At 39.4% G+C, this 16,898-nt stretch overlaps 1 protein-coding gene and 1 long non-coding RNA gene across 3 annotated transcripts in view; one reads left to right on the top strand and one right to left on the bottom strand.

Annotated features, from left to right (window-relative positions):
- LRRC3B (leucine rich repeat containing 3B) overlaps positions 1-16,898 on the top strand; it is an 89,247-nt gene that overhangs the window by 65,137 nt on the left and 7,212 nt on the right. The gene's annotated exons all lie outside the window — the stretch shown is intronic.
- The window catches only part of LOC105883289 (uncharacterized), a 60,548-nt gene continuing 44,947 nt past the window's right edge, over positions 1,298-16,898 (bottom strand). The window contains exons 3-5 of the long non-coding RNA XR_001159744.2: positions 8,326-8,396; positions 1,934-2,038; positions 1,298-1,384 (exon numbers count right to left, since the gene is read on the bottom strand). This is a non-coding gene — a long non-coding RNA (uncharacterized LOC105883289). The remainder of the gene's footprint in view (positions 1,385-1,933; positions 2,039-8,325; positions 8,397-16,898) is intronic.

The raw sequence follows: 16,898 nt of genomic DNA on the forward strand, positions 1-16,898 counted from the left end.
GGAGAGATGACTCAGAGGCGGGATGGCATACAATAGATTTATTAAGGAGTACCCTTGGGATCAGCATTTGTGAATGAGATGGGGAGGAATGGAGAGAGGGAGGAGGGGAGCTGTGATGCAGATGCAATAACAGCCTCGGGCAAAGCACAGGCAGCTCTGGGTCTAGACTGGCACTTCAAAGCTGTCCCAAACTGGGCGGAGACAGCCAGGCTTTTATCTTCCCCCACTGGCCAGTCACTGGATGTGGGCAGTTTCTGGAGATAAAAGTGGTTCTCAGCCCCAGAAACAATTCTGAAGGGAACGGTAGCTGAAAGCTCCCTGCCACCAGCACTCCCAACAGCTGGGACAAGCCCTTAGTCACAGGAATAGCTGGGTGGTGCCTCACAGTGTCCATGTCAGACAGAACAGGACAGAACATTGGTAATTATAGTCCAACCCCTTCCTATTTTATAAACTCAGAGAGAAAAAGACAATTCTGTCTGCCTTGGGCCTCTATCCTCTCCCTGCCATCCTACCTGTGTCAGTGACAGTGGTTTTAAAGGTCTTAGTGTGTTTTTCTTCCTTTTCATTATCCTTTCTGGTTTTAATACAGCCCTTGCTTGCTTCTGCTTTTGCTGTCTTTGGCATAATCTTTTAAGGAGACTTCCTCATTTTCTTTTTGCTGCTATGACAATCAGTGTATCCTCTGCATTATAATGACTCTAAATATGGTCTCAGCATCCCTTTTCCCCGAGTTCTGAGGGGATAGTATGCTTCCAAACACGAGTTTGTTTAATAAAAATCTGGCTACTCTGTGTGGCATGCTGCCGCTGAGCATACAATTCCTTTTTCTTTTCTTTGAAGAAGCTACTGTTACAGGGAGCTCTCCCCCTGCCTTCTTTTCTCATCCCACAGATCGTTTCCATACATCCCACTCGATATTGCCTGGCAGCACCGGGGACAAGAATAGCATGGAGAATTGAAACCCACAGAAGAGCTGCAGCCTCCTCCCCTTGTGTACTTGGGAGCTGAGAGCTGCTAACAAGTGGCAAAATTGATTCATTTGAATTTCATCTCCCTTCATTTTCTCTGCCTTCCCTCTGGTGCCAGTGATAATGAGCGGTGAAAATGACCCAGGACTGAGGAGGCAGATGGGATGGGAAGAGATCAGGGGTTGAGATAATGCAGAGTCTGAATAATCAAGAATTAGCCTTGGCTCCCCCACCTCCTGCAGCTTTATCTCAGCCCACAGCAGTGCTGGGCAGAGCCTCCAGTCCAGGGAAGCTTCTCAAGCAGCCTCGGGAGAGACTTGCCAGATTGTTCCTTGCTTTGGCACTGCAAACAGACTTCATTGAAGCTTCCATCTCGGTCATCTCAGAAAGAGACCCAGGTACTCCTGGTGCACCTGAGAGGACATAACATGGATGTTTCGTGATGAGATTAATTAACAGATTAGTAAGAAAGGGAAGAAACTTGAAAAATATGTCCTCAGCCCTTTCTAGATACCTGTGCATATGTTCTTTTCTGGTCAACAGGGAAGAATGCTCCCTTGCAGAGAGGCATGGGCACATATTTTAAATACAGGACTAGGGAAAGAATAATACTTGCTACTACTTTGTCCTGAGAGAGAAAGTTCGGCCTGGTCAGGGAGTATTTGCCAGCACCAGTAAAGAATAATGACTGTCCCCATCCCACCCCCAGAATCACTGCCTAGAGTGTACTTTTCAACCACTCCCACCTACTTCTAGCTGTAGAATGGCAAGCACAGCCCCTGCCATAAATGATTGTGGGGTCAGTTGTGAAGAGATCTGCTTGGATCCCTAAACAGACAATAATATACTCTCTGGAAAGTAGAAGAATCAGCTCTTTATGAGGCCAGGCCTCAGTTTCCCCACCATGGGATGAGTTCCACCTGTTTTTGCAGGCAGAGAGACCTCAGTGTCTGCAGCCCTACCATGTTTGTGTTCACTCCAGGGAGATCCAACAGCTGAACACAAGGAGCCCTTTTAGACTCTCAGACGTTCCACCTCCCTAAGGGTTGTTGATGATGTCGCTGCTTCTAAAGTGGAGACAAAGTAGGGGAAAAGAGAAATGTTGGTACATGTAAAGTGAAAAATTTACTTGTCACGGACTCAGTCTCTCCCTGACTCTCACTCTCCATAAGTATTTTGCCTTCATCTTTTGACTAGATGTTTCTGAAAGTTGCTGGCCAGGCTAGGGTCACAGACACCATGACAGTGCAGCTGGGACACCAAGACCAGTCTGGACATGTTAAACAATGCTGTCCCCCCCAGAGCCTGACCTTCCTCTGACAGTGGCCATCCCTGGGGGGGCCGTCTGAGAGAGCAGAGGCACCATCCTCTTGATTTTGCCAGATGTCAGCTTTCATGAAATGGACACTGCCTTGTCCATTTCCCCAGTGTGGGAGGCTCTCTGCTTTTGTTTGAAACATGATTACACAGGAGCAGCTCACAATTAGTGTCTCTCTCTCTTTCCCCCTCCTCCTCCGTTTCCATATGGACTGCATACAAATAAAAGGTGGCAAAGTCTGCATTGTTAAGGGTAGGGTGGTCCGCCCCCAGGACTCCTGTCCCCAGCTCATCAGGCTTTTAGGTTCTTGAGAAGCTCCCATCATGCTTTCAGTCATGCAGCCCTTTATTGAGCAAACGTGTCCTGAGTACATACTGTGTCGTTGGCCCCAGTGCAGCTCTGGGGATACCCACAGCTGTGACAGTCAGATGGTTCACAGGCCCACCCACGCATGGCTCTTTTGCTCTGCTCTGTCCAATCCTCCCATCTGTGATTTTGGGAATTGCTGAATTGGAAACAGAAAAGCAAAGAAGTGCTCAAAGGTGGGCTGACTTTCTACTTAGACTGAGCATTGTTATCAGGGACTCCGGGAGACCCCAACGGGCTCACCACCTTCCTCTTCTCACATGCTGCAACTCTGCACAAAGGAAAATCCACAGGTAGGGTAAAAATAATGCGGTCGCACTTGACCAGACACAGGTTTGTTGAGCTGAATGTGTCTAAAATTTGGTTTAATATGGTAGCAATTTGGTCATGCTTCATGAAACCAGGCAATGAAATTTGTGACTGCACGTTAGTATGATGATGTTTTACTTTTCAAAAATGATGCAAGCATTTAAAGGAGACTAGATGGGGACTTCCATTGTCTTGTTCTGGGTATGACTGCCTCTCGTTTGACTTTCCTGAACTGATTCTTACCATTTTCACTTTTCTTACCTGCTGGTTTGTTCAACAAGAACCACAAATACTAGGATGGAGAATATTTATTTAAATTGGCATGTTATACAAGGAGATAGAGGAAGTCTTACTGCATCATGCAGACAATTAATGGGTTTGGAAAGTTTTATTTGGTTGTTGTTGACAAAAGCTAAGTCCCTGGGTAGCCGTTAATTTTTCCGGATGGTTCCCAGAGGAAAATCAAACCAACTCAAGGCAACATTATTTTCCTGTGGAGCTTCAGTGAGCTGCTTAGTATGAAGAAGACGGGCCATAATCTCTGTTCTGATTTGCTTTTTTGTTCTTTGGGTTTTCTTTACTTGTAAAAGGAAAATTTCTTTTGGTTGGAAAAAACCTATGTCTAACTGAGAAGGTAGAGGGCTTAGGTGGAGAAGGGAGAGGGAAGAATATTTCTAAACTGTGTCCAAGCCTTTGGTTTAAAGAAGGGCTGCTCCATTTATCCATTGGCATAGCTAGTTAAAAGCAGGAGGCAGCCCACCCAATGTTCCTACTGTTAAAATTACATTGCCATTGATAGTATTCCACCAACTTCTTTGTATGACTTCATAATTCTACAGATAGTGGTTGGTTGGTTTTTCCATTGTGTTTTTTCCTTTAAAGAGAGCTTAAGTTCTTTGCTGTTTTTTTTTTTTTTTTGAAAAGAAAACATATTACAGGTTAAAGTAAATGAAGAAAATGTTGCCCTTACATGATTCCCCATGTGATCACTGAGAAGATGAAATTTGAAAATGTACATTAGGTTGCTTCACAGAATGAAGACTCTAAATCTGAAATCAAGGGGAAATCCCATGAAGGTTAGAGATGATTGATGCACCGCTTCACTTCTGCTGACGTACCAGAGGGGTAGCAATTCCACCTGACTTGATGGATAGTACTTCTGGAAAGGGAAAACTGTGAAATTCAGAGGGGCTACTTTGGTTATGAGATGATTCTTGGCTTTCCCTTTTATACATTTGCTGTGTAATCTGACTCAACCCCTTACCTACCTCACTGACTCTGGAACCAGATTTTTGAGTTCCTGGTTAGAAGGAAAATTGGAAGGAAGGATAAACCAAGTGAAAACGATTTCTCTATTCACACCTCTGATTGAAATCAGCACCCAGACCTCAGTCTTAGGTCATCAGAGTGGATGATTCAGTGAGCATTTGTGTGAGATATGCAGGAGGCTTGTTGTGGAGTGGTGGGGAGGGTGGTAAATGGCCAAAAGGAAGTTGGGGGGGGAGCTCTCCCTTGGCATGCTGCTTCTCGGATCTGAATAATGGAGAGTGGCCTTTGCAGACAAAGCATTGAGTGAGAACCTCATACTATCCGCATGCTGGCAATAACCCCTGAATTAATAAAATGTTATTTATTTCAGTTCTGTTTCATCAGAAGTGCCAAGGCATGGCATTTAAATTTTTCACTGAATCTCTAGAACCTTTGCTTCCTTTGTAGTCATCTCTTTGATGTTTCTCTTGAGAGCCGCAAGCACCAGGATGGCTATACACATATGCCTAGAACTACGACACAGCCTCTGTTTCCAAGCATGTGTTTAAAACAAAAATTATTCAACAAAGAGAAACAGCTAACATTTATTGTGCACTGACGGTGCCAGGTCCTTTTCTAAGTACTTTATTTAAATAATCTCAGTTAATTCTTACCACAAATAGAAGACATAAGTACTGCTGTTTTACTCATTTTACAGATGGGAACACTGAGGCAAGGCAAAGTTAATAAAAAAAAAAAAACCAAAAAACTGGGGTTTAGACTCAGACAGTCTTACGCCTGACTTCCTGCTCTTAACCAATGGGCTGCACAAATACAGCACTGACTTCATACCAGGAACTGTGTTAAACACCAGGGATAAATCAGCAAACAATAATATCTAAAGATGTTATTCAGATTTGACCTTAGAATTGCAGGAATATATGTCATTTGTGTATCAGTTTTTCTGGGCTGCCTAGAGGTTACTATAACAACTTGGAATATTATTGACTGTCATGGTCAGCAAATAGAATTAAATAATTTGGTTTCTAATGATAATGGAACTGTTGATGTCCTTCAGCATTGGGCAATCACAACATTTTTGAATGAGGTCTCTATTATACTTTTATCTTGAAACATTCTCTTCCATTAGTTATTAGTGTATACATGTTAAATATTAATCAGGGTTTGTGATAAGAAATATGAATATATTAATTGAAAAATAGTCATATGTTAGTTAGTTTTGCTATATAACAAATACTCCAAAATCCAGTGGCATGTATTTTTGTTCACAAATCTATGAGTGGCTTGGTGGTTCTTCTGGTCTTGGCTAGGCTAACGCATTAGTCTGTGGTCAGCCACAGATCTGGTAGTTGGCTCTGATGATCTAGGCTAGGCTTTTACATATATTTGGAGTGTGCCTGGCTCTAGGCTGGAGTACCTCAGCCAGGACAGCTGGCTTCTCCTTTATATGGTCTCACATCATCCAAAAGGCTGGCCAGGGCTTGTTCACATGGTGGCTGTGCAGGGTTCCAAGAACAAAAGCAGGAACATGCAAGGCCTTTAGAGAAGCCTAGATCAGAACTGGCATAGTGTCACTTCTGCCTCACTGTATGGTCAGTGCAAGTCCCAAACCTGCCTAGATTCAAGGAGTGTGAAAATAGACTCCACTTCTTCATGGGAAGAGCTTTAAAGTAACGTTGTAAAAGAGCATGGATAATATAGGTTGAGGATTCGTGGAAGTCATTTTTGGAAACAATCTATCAAACCATGTAAAATAGATATTATCACTCTCATTTTACAGATGGAAACATTGATGTCAAGTGTTAAGTAATATGACCTAAAAATCACAAAACGAATAAGTAACAAATTATTGGCAGTAACTAGTAACTAGTAAAAGGTTGAGTCACAAAGTTAGACAAACATAAGTATGCCTAACTCCAAAGCCTTTTTTCTTTTTAGAAAAACATACCTTTATAAAGCTTTTACTGCCTTTAAAGATCATATTATTAAATGATGTTTTCAAAAATAAAAGTGGTTTCTGATGAGAAAATATCAGTATGAAATTGAAACATAATAGCCCATTCATTTTCATTTATTTACAGGCATGAATAGTTTTAATCAAGGGACATTTCTTTAATTAAACAAAAATAACCCTTATTCATAGCTAAGTATTATTAATTTTTTTAATCTCTGCCTACAATAGACATTAGTTGGTGTTGGGCATTTCCCTATGATAATATTATGCAAGCTGATAGCAATCAAGTACAACCAGAATTTTCATCTGCAAAACTTGTCACCTCATACTCCTCCAGAATATTTGGGTAAAGTGAGAGTGTGTTATTATTCTTAGTTGTTGTAGTAGTCGAGGTAGTATTAAATGTTGTTCAATTTCATCTGAATTTGGCGATGTCTTATTCTGTGGGTGGTTGCCTTGCAAAAGTAATCAGGCATGGGGAAGCTTTCAGCAGGGGGCCAAGTATATTTGGGAAATTCTGGGTTAATAGTTACTTTGCTGCAACCTCTCAGAAGCTTTAACAGGCTAATGCCTGTTGTGATTCTCAAAAGGAGGTGTTTTTCAGACTTACATGACTTCAGAACAGTCATTTTTGGTAGAACTCTCAGCAACCTAACTTTCCATAGAACCCTTGGGAAATCTAAACGTGATTCTGATCCCTTGGAAGACATATGTAGAATCAATAGTATTTGTCAAGTGCCTGGTAGGGGACAGGCATTATCAGAGCCATATCAGAAACCCATGAAATAGGTATTATTCTTATAGTATAGTTGAGGAAACTGAGACTCAGAAAATTTAGTTGTCTTGCCCAAGATCCCCAAGTTGGTATCAGAACTGCAAATTGAACTTGGTTTATTTATCTTCAGGCCTATGGTGTTTACTGTACACTTTGCTGAGGTTTAGAAAGTTTAAACCACTGTCCAGGATGGCTCAGCTGGGAAGAAGAGATGCCATGCTTCATATGCTTTCGTATCTTCTGTAGCTCCTAGCAGAAGATAGGTTATCAACCGATGCCTATTGGCCAAACCCTTTGTTTATTACCTGGTTGTTATTATGATTATGCTCATCATTAAAAAAAAAAAAAAAGACTGCAACAGTAGAAAATGGTGTAAGATAAAACACAAAATGCTCCTACACTCTGTCAGCCTCCAGAACCATCACCTAAAGCTAAGAGCATTATCAATTTTTTATTATTTTTTCATAATTTTTTAAATTAAATTAAATTAAATTTTTTTAAATCTTTTGCCTATGTGTGTGTGTAGACCTTGCTATTCTGTTTTACACAGATAGCATCATACATGCTAAGTTTTCCCTCAGTGATATATACTTGACATCTCTTTGTCAGGACTTGCAGATTGCTTCATTCTTTTTGTTGATGTACTATATTTATTACATCAATTTATGTGTGACGAATATTTAGATTAATTTTAGTTCTTAAAAATATTCTCTTTTAAAAAATTGTTTGGTATAATAAACAGTGTTTCAATAAGAAAACAATTTTATGCATGTATCTTTGCAGTTAAGTTTTTAATGAAAAACACATAAAGACATCATTTTTCATGACTATTCTTAGGAAAAATAGTGGCTACATCTGTTTCCTTCCTATAACGACACTTAAAATTACATTAGGGCTCGCCCAATAATCCAGGATAATCTCTCCATTGTAAGATCCTTAACTTAATCATGCTTACAAAGTCTCTTTTTCCATTAAAAGTAACATTCGCAGGGTCCAGGCTTTAGGACCTAGATATTTTGGGGAACATTTTTTAGCTTACCACAATCTGCTCTTTGGCCCTCAAAGATTGACATTTATCCTCCATGCAAAATATATTCATCACATCCCAACATCCCCCAAAAGTTTCAACCCATTGCAGCATCAATTCAAAGTCCAAAATCACATCTAAATATCATCAGCATAAAAGTGTGAGACCTCATCCTTTAAATCAGATATGGAAAGACTCTGGGTATGAGCTTTCCTGGGGCAAAATTCCTTTCCACCTTCAAAGCAAAGTATTTGATCTAGTGCCTTTCACAAAGTTGGTGCCCATGAGATTTTAGCTTCCATCAAAATTATCCCCTTCATCCTTTTCCCTCATTACCTGGTTTATTTTCTTTATCATTCCATGATTCTGCTGTTGTTGTGTCTTTGAATGTGGACCATTCGGACCCTCTTTGGAATAACATAGGAAAGTGAAAAATAAATGAAAAATACAATTATTGACTCTCTGGACAGAATAGGAAAAAGGACCATAAGAATGGGGGCAATAAGAGGAGGCTAGTGCTCTGGAGGCTGCACATTATCACAGCAGAGAGAAGACAAGGTGTGAGATGATGATGATGATGATGATGATGATGATAATGATGATGGTGATGGTGATGGTAGTAGTAGCAGTAACTCTTATTTAGAGTTTATCATATAACAGAACCTTTCTAAGTGCTTTACATATGTTACCTCAATTAATCCTCACCATACCTTTGTGAAGTGGGAACCTTTATTATCCCCATGTTCAGATAAGAAAACCGTGGAGCAGAGAGAATATACAATTAGTAAGTGGCCATGCCATGATCTTCATGTTGCCACCAAGTGTACCCAACATGTCTCATATGGCAATGTACTAGTCCTTTATCTGGTCCTGGAGCTCATGAAGTGCAATTTCAGACAATTGCTTCTTATTTGACCTTGGGTTTCCCTTTTGTGTCACTCTAAGGCCAACTGGGATTCCTAAGGCTTTCCTGTTTCACCAAAAAAGCATTTCTTCTCCTCTTAAAGTTCTTTTTAAAACAAAACAAAACAACAACAACAACAACAAATAGAATCTCTCCTACTCCATATTGTCATTTGAAAAAATGTGATACTTTCAGACAAGCTGAAAAAAATAGGTACAATGAACACTTATGTATCCATCACCTTCCTTTTATAAATTGTTAATTTTTTTGCCACTTCTGTTTTACCTTTCTATGTATAGGCAGATATAGTTTGTTTTGCAGAATAATTTGAAAGTTGTACTTGTTGTAACACTTTACCCCAAAATACTTTAGCATGTACCTCCTAGGGATAAGGATTATTTCTGTTCTACTCATATCATGATAAAGTTCAAGAGTTATAAATTTGACACAATTAATATCTAACATACACAGTCTACATTCAAATTTCCCCAGATCTAGTAGTGTCCCTTTCTAGCATTTTCTTTAAATTCAAAACTTGATCTCTTGCATTGTCTTTAGTTATGATATCTCTTTTCCTTTAATCTATCTAGAACAGTTCTAAAGCTTGCTTTTATTATTGTTTTATTTTATTTCTTTGTTTTTGTATTTTGCTTTTTTGTTTTCCATCAATGAGCTTTCAGAGTCTGGATCAGTCACTCTGTGAAATGTCACAGGTTCTGGATTGATCTGGTCCTTTTTTCTTGATTAGATTCAGGTTAAACATATTTTGTCATGAATTGTATAGGTAATATGAGAATCATTTCCTAGTAGATTATAGTTAAGAAAAAGAAATGTGAGGCTCTCAAAACAGAATGATCTGATATTTTAGAAAAATAGCTAAATACTAAAGCCTATGGTAGAGCACCATCTTTGAATGGTCATTGAGAGTTTCTGAAGCTCATTTCACATATATTTTATTTTATCCTTGTAACTATGAGAACAGTGAGGTGGATATAAATGATGATAGTCCTGGCACAACAAAAACATGGATGTATGAGTGATTTGCTAAATTTCTGAAATTCATTCCTTGGGAAGCTGAGGTTTGAATCTAGTTTCTGGACCTTGGTTTTGGATCTCAATCCATTGGTTTTTCCTACCAAGCCAATGAATATTTATTATAGCATATGTTGTAAGAAAGATAATACAGGGTTAAGCAGGAAAGTTCTGTTTTATTATTTTTTTTTTATTAAATGATAACAGTCATTCATCCTACTTGGGAATACAACTGATTTCAATATAAGTTAGGGCGTTCTAAAGGCAGCTTTCAACTTATCTTAGACTCTCATGAATCTTTGGGAGCCTACATTTATGTAGATTATGTGTTTAAAGTTTGCAAAACTCTCATGGTGTAAATGCCATAAGCACTTGCTGGGAAAAAATAGTAGAGAAGCAGAAAGAAACCAAGATGGATAGGTTCCCACTCAGTCTCCCTATAAACATGCAGCATGTTGCATAATAAATACAGATGTTAGCAAAGACATAGTGGTATCTTTATTCTGTGTTTTGTACCCACAGAGAGATGCATGTCAGGTTAAAAAAAAGTGTATTTTTTAAATTTGTTTTTCCAGTGGTTTCATGGGTAGGAAGAACTTGTAAATCCACCCTGAATATATATGGGCATTAGATCATGTAGGAAGGAGGCAGTGCATTCAGAAGAGTCAGTCTTTTCCCCAAAACATTGAGGGTTTTCTAAAAGATTTATTTTGGGAAATAAGTTTCAAAAAAGGAAAAGAAGTTCCTAAACTGACCGAGATCAAATGGATTTCATGTGATTATAATAAAAGTTTTGTGTCAGAGTGGCCTTTAAGAAATTCTAACAGGAGATTTTCCCCAACCTTTGATTTTCCCAAACTTTGTAGGAAAAGGTCAGTGGAGGTTTGGCATTTGAAACTCCCAACACTTGTGTTTACAGACTTTTTATATCAAAAAGTAGCCTGGAAAAGAGATGTACAATCCCATGCATGTTGAATGGGAACTGCTCTGGGGACATCTGAAATCTAGGTTCTGTCCTTTTGCTAACCAGTTGTGTGACTTTGAGGAGTTTCCATCCTATACGTCCTTCTACTATACTAGAATAGGACTAATGATGTCCACAATGTGTATTTCACAGGGATGTTTACATATAATCAAATGAGCGTATATCTGTGAACTTGCTCCACAATCATTTAAAGTAGTTCACATATGTAAGCAAATGCATAATTTTAGAGCTTTTGACTTAGATGCATATTTCAGACTCTCTTCCTTCCTCTCCCTATCCAACTAGTCTTTCTTTTCAGCATTCAACAATTTCCTCAATGAAAAATCCATCTTGATCCTTGTTCCATGTTGTAGTGGAATTAGTTGAGAAGGAAAAAACATATGTAGTTTAGGTGTAAAATTGTGTATGGCACCATGTTTGAGCACACAGGCTCTGGAAGCCAAAGTTAAGGTCGTGCCTCTGTCACTTAGCAGCTGTTACCATGGACCAGTTACATAACCTCTTTAAGCCTCATTTTGCTCATCTTTGTGAAGGTCACAATTGCTACCATTTAGGGTGGTTGTGAGGATTGTGTGAGGTGATATGTTTGTAACAAGAATAAAATGTGACTTTACTTTTTGCCTCCACTGTTTCTTTAATCTCTATTCTCTTGATCATCCTCTCTACTCTCTAAAATGTAAACTTCAGTCAACCCCATAATTTTGTGTAGGATAAATGCATTGTCCTACCATTATTTTAAATCACAAACTCAGTTAATGTAAACCAAAGTTAAATGTAAATATCATCATTTAAAAGTCTAGTTCAAAAAATTAACCATAACTCTGTATTTCAGTTAATATTCAGCTGTTCTCCCCTTTCCTCTATTTCAGGTTCAAAGAGAACAGAAGTATAATAGGCAACTTGATCTCTCCTCTCTGCCCTTCCATCCCTCCCTACCCACAGCTGGGCAGAGCTGGGTGCCAGCAGCTCCAGGAGGTAGAATGGGATGAGAGGATTCATGGAGCCTAGGCCTGGTGCTTTTCTCCTGAGGCTCCTTCATGGCTTTTCCACACATGGCTCCCTGATTCTGGTAGCAGATAGATTCCATGTGATCACTTCCCCCAAATCTAAGCACTGACCCTACAGTTGCTGGAGTCCCTCCTCCCTACCAAGGAATCCTGTGGGATGGTGAGATAGGACCCAACATGCTTTCCCTTTGGGAATCTCTTTCCCCCTAGCAAGTATGTCTGATACATAGGAAATGGTTTCCCATCCTTTATTGACAGATTCTGGGGATGCAGGCTCACCACAACATCAAACCATCACCCAGCTCCTCACCAACTCCATCTCCAAACAACAGGTGAATCTGGATCTTGTTCTAGGAGCCGGATCTTGGTCTAGCTCCAAGGGTCACTTGAGGAGGTGACAGGGTAGGTATCTATTGACCCTGTTTATCCTCAAAGTAGGCAAGGAGATGTTGGACTAACAGAACATGTATCAGCCAAGCTTCATGTGGTAACTTAACCCCACTCTTTGGACTTATATATCCATTTAACCAAAAACTTAGTGAGAATTTCAATTTTACCATCCTGCTCATCACTTAGTCAATACTGGATGTGCAATAATGTCAAGTAAATGATAGCTGTTTCATAACTAAATGAGAAAGTATCCTTATTCTTTTTAATAAAAATTTATTAAATTCTTACCAGGAGAATGTGAGAATATAAAAGTGGGCAAGACATTGGCCCTACACTCTGGAACCTCTTGGTCAAGTAGTAGGAAAGATAAACTGAGGTCTCAAATTTGAAGTAGAAATGGTAAATAATACAGTAGAGGCCAGGATATTAGAAAAAGGAGCGTTTGGAGATTTCAGGAGTGCCCTGCCTTAAACAATTTTGGATCTGCAACCAGATTATGCTCCTGTTAAGTATAAGGATCTGCTCTTCCTCATGTATCTGCCTGCCTTGTCAGTTCATATCCTTGATTAAATGATCACAGCTGTTGTTATTAATGGGCCACCTAAATGACTCATGGGCCAGATCTTCATAATTGGATTTGAAATCAGGAAGCTATTCCAAGTTGTAGAAATCCTCAGCCAGGGTGACTTCTAATAAATCTCCTATTTGTGGGATAAAGTTCCTTTCATCATCAGCTTTGTCACTGAGCTATGTTTATTGAGCTCAGGTTTCTAGGTCTGTGTAGGGAAATGTACTGTGAGGTACAAATGGAAAAGGAAGTTGTTATGAACCACCGGGGGTCATTCAAGCTTTTTGACCAGCAGGATGATACGGTTAGAGCATTACTTTAACCTGACATTAGGGAGAAAAAATGGAAGCAGAGAGAGACAGACAAAAACAGTCCAAGGAAGGAGGGAGGTTTTTGCTTTATCAGAACAAGAAGTTTGAAGTAGGAAAGAGGCAATGGGAATGCAAAGCAAGGGACAGGCAGAAGGGAGAATGAAAATGAAACTTTTCGAGAAATCAAGAAGGAAGAAAGTATAGCTTATCGTGGAGGGGTGAGGTCATTAGCTGGAGCTGAAGGGTGAAAATTATGATTTTACTTTTAGGTATGCCCAGTTTGAGGCCCTGATGGTAGGTGATTGTGAATGAAAATATAGAACTAAAATTCATGACAGCACTCAGTGCTAAAGATGTGAATGAAGGAGTTGTATCTACAAACGCGATCCCAAAGAGCAGCAGTGGTGAAAATTACCTATGCAATTTATTCATTGGGATTATTCAGGTCCCAGCTCTCTCTAGTTATTTAGAAATACACAGATTGATGGCTTATGTAACCCATACTTACTTTATAGGAAGTATAAACTTTTTATGGAAAAGACCAAGTACTAAAACTTTAGATTTTGTGGAAATAAACAAAAACCACCCAAATGAGAACAAGCAAATGCTGTTTATTCAGAGCTTTCTATATCAAGGGAGGCTGCCACCATCCTTTCCATTTGGCAGAAACTCAAAGGTAGGCAGGGGACTGTAAAAAGCTTTATAGTGGGAAAAAAGAAAGGCTTTAGGTATGCCCTGATTAGAGGCTTTGGCATGAGGAAGCAGACGGCAGGCTAACTAGGAAAACATCCTCTGTGATTGGTTATGGGTGCGTAGTTAGTGTTCTCTGGTTAGTCCTAAGATGGAAGCAGGGTCAAAAATTAGGGAAGCTTCAGTTATTAATCAGGTCCTGGATGATTTGGCCAATTGCTACAGAGTTTGTGATTTGTTTCCATGGCTGATTGCTGCAGATTGTGAGTCAGGGTTCTATCTTTATATATGACTAGCCCATTGTCCATTTGTGTATTCAGTCTCTCATCATGAAACATGTTCTGCTTTTAAAAATTCATTGTCTTCTCATTTGCCTTTTCCCTATTGGCCAGCATTGTCCAGCTCTATCATGCACTGAACACTTACTTTCTGAGGCATTAAATCTGGGTTAGTTTACTTTGGCTAATCTGTAGTCCTGTTGTGTTATTATATTTTTTAATTTATTGTAAAATAAAATGCACCTTTATACCAGAAGAAGTTAAAACCATAAATAAGGAAATAAAATAAAAACCAGTTCCTCTTTTCACCCCGACAACCCCTCAATTCTACTACTCTCTCAGAGGTAGCTATTATCAATAGTTTCTAATATATCCTTTTGGAAATGATCTATACATGTGTAAGCATATTATAGATATACACACACATATTTGCATATTTATCTCCTTTAAGAACATTTACACAAATGGGATTATATTCTTTTTCAAGCTGCTTTTGGGGGTCGTGTTTGGACATCTTAACATCAGCACAAGCTTATTCTTAAATTTAAGAATTTTGATAGATATTCTTAAAATCCTCATATATTAATGTAAAAATTGCACCAATCTATCCTCTCAAGTGTTTGAGTGTGCTTTTCTCTTCACACATTCATCGAGACTAGATCATCTTCCTAATTTTAACCATGATGATAGGTATTTTAACTTGAATTTATTTTACTGTGAGTGAGATGAAGAATATTTTCATGTGGTTTATTTTGCATACATAGTATACATTATACATTGTCATTAGTTTATATTGTTTTTCTGCTCCCCCTCACCACCCCTTTTGTTTAAGAGATGAGATCTCATTATGTTGCCCAGGCTGGATTTGAACTCCTGGACTCAAGCAATCCTTCTGCCTCAGCATCCCAAGTAGCTGGGACTATAGGTTCATACCACTGTGCCTGCCTCTCCACTTTTCTTTTAGTTTTTTTATTCCTTTATAAGGGCATTGCATATTAAAAACATCAGCCCTTTGTTTTGTTACCTGCTCTTTGACTTTGTAAATGGCCTTACCTTTTTGCCATACAGAAGTTTTAAATTTTAAATAATTAAATGTATGAGAATTTTTTCCCCCACTGGTTTGAATTCTGTGTTGTAAATTAAAAGGCTTTTCTGTTTTGCTACGTTTTGCTTTTTAATCAAATCCTCCTGTTTTGTAGCAGAGTTGCATAGACTATAAAATTGGAAGAAATTGGTGTATCTGGTATTTCTTTCTGATTTGGTACACTCAGTTATTTCAGAGGGTTAATAAAAGCTTTTGGGTTGGAACTCTTTAGTGTTCCTAAGTATCCTTTAATGATGAGAAGAAAGAAGCAAGACAGAGCTATTAATCAGCCGAATAAACTGTCTTCTCAGTGAATGAACACTCTGCTAAATGAACTTTTTTTCTTCTGGAAACTTTATTTGATGGTTGCCACTCAATCCCAGAATTAACTGCTATACCTCAGAAACCTGTGTGGCAAAAAATACGAGCAAGGACTGAGGGGGATATTTTGGGGATAAAATGGTCTTCTTCTGGGGCACAGCCTACATCTAAATAGCACATCCAGAAACAATAAGGCTTCCTGGTTGGCCCAGACACATTTCAAGGGATTGAGTGGATGAGAACAAGGTAGTCTAATGAGTTGAGAATTGCAGAGGGGGAGTTAGGAGGTAGGAAATATGCTGTTTAACTTGGTCTGTCCCTTTAGTGAGTCTTGTTCCTTATCAAAAGGACAGCATTTACTGCTGTGGCTGTTTCTGCCATCATCAGTGTGACCCCAAGACCTTTATGTTCTGCCTGCTCATTCTGAGGTTGGCAAGGAGGCACTCTTTCTGCCCGGCAATGTAGCTTGTTTGCTGCCTTGGGTTTGTGTGGATTTGATTTGAAACAGAGCAGGAGGGAGTTTTAGATTTTCAAGCTCTTCTTTAGCGCTGTACTCTGCTGGATGATAACTAATGTCAGAAGAATGTCCACCTTTTTTCCCTCTGAGACACATCTCCTCATCTTCCCTTTTCAACAGCCACTAGTGACCTATCCAGTGACTTAAGGCATTGTCAAACTGATAGCCTCTTTGGAAACTGGTAATTCAGTATCATGAAGTAGAGAGCTGCTCTTCCATTCCCTCTGGTGAAGATGACCTTGCCTCGATATTTTTGACCTTGCTGTCTGCCTCCTGGACATCTGCCTTAGTCTATTTGTGCTACTAAAGCAACAGAAATTTATTTCTCACAGTTCTGGAGTCCGGGAAGTTCAAGATCAAGGTGCCAGAAAATTTGCTGTCCGGTGAGGGCCTGTTGCCTGGTTTCTAGATGGCCATCTTCGCACTGTGTCCTCCCATGGCTGAAGGGGTGAGGGGGTTTTTTGGGGCCTCATTTGTATAGACGTTAATTCCACCCTGAGGGGGCTCTGCTCTCATGACCTAATCCCCTCTGAAAGGCCCCACCTCCGCATATCTTCACATTAGGGATTAGATTTTAACATATGAATTTGTGGGAGACAGGAATATTCAGACCATAGCAACATCCAAAGGCCCAGCAATTTTACATCCTACACCTCTTGTGACTGTATCCTGGCTGAGGGTGAAGACTCTAGAGGCTGAGTCATAGTAGCCAGCAATCTAGCCAATCCCAGAAGGTTTTATTCTCCTTCCATCAAACATGATAGAAAGAAAACGAAACACTTAGTCTGAATCTAACCCCTTTCAATGCAAGGCATGCTCTGC

The sequence above is a fragment of the Microcebus murinus genome, chromosome 1 (assembly GCF_040939455.1).
Source record: "Microcebus murinus isolate Inina chromosome 1, M.murinus_Inina_mat1.0, whole genome shotgun sequence".
In the NCBI taxonomy this organism is placed as follows: Eukaryota; Metazoa; Chordata; class Mammalia; order Primates; family Cheirogaleidae; genus Microcebus; species Microcebus murinus.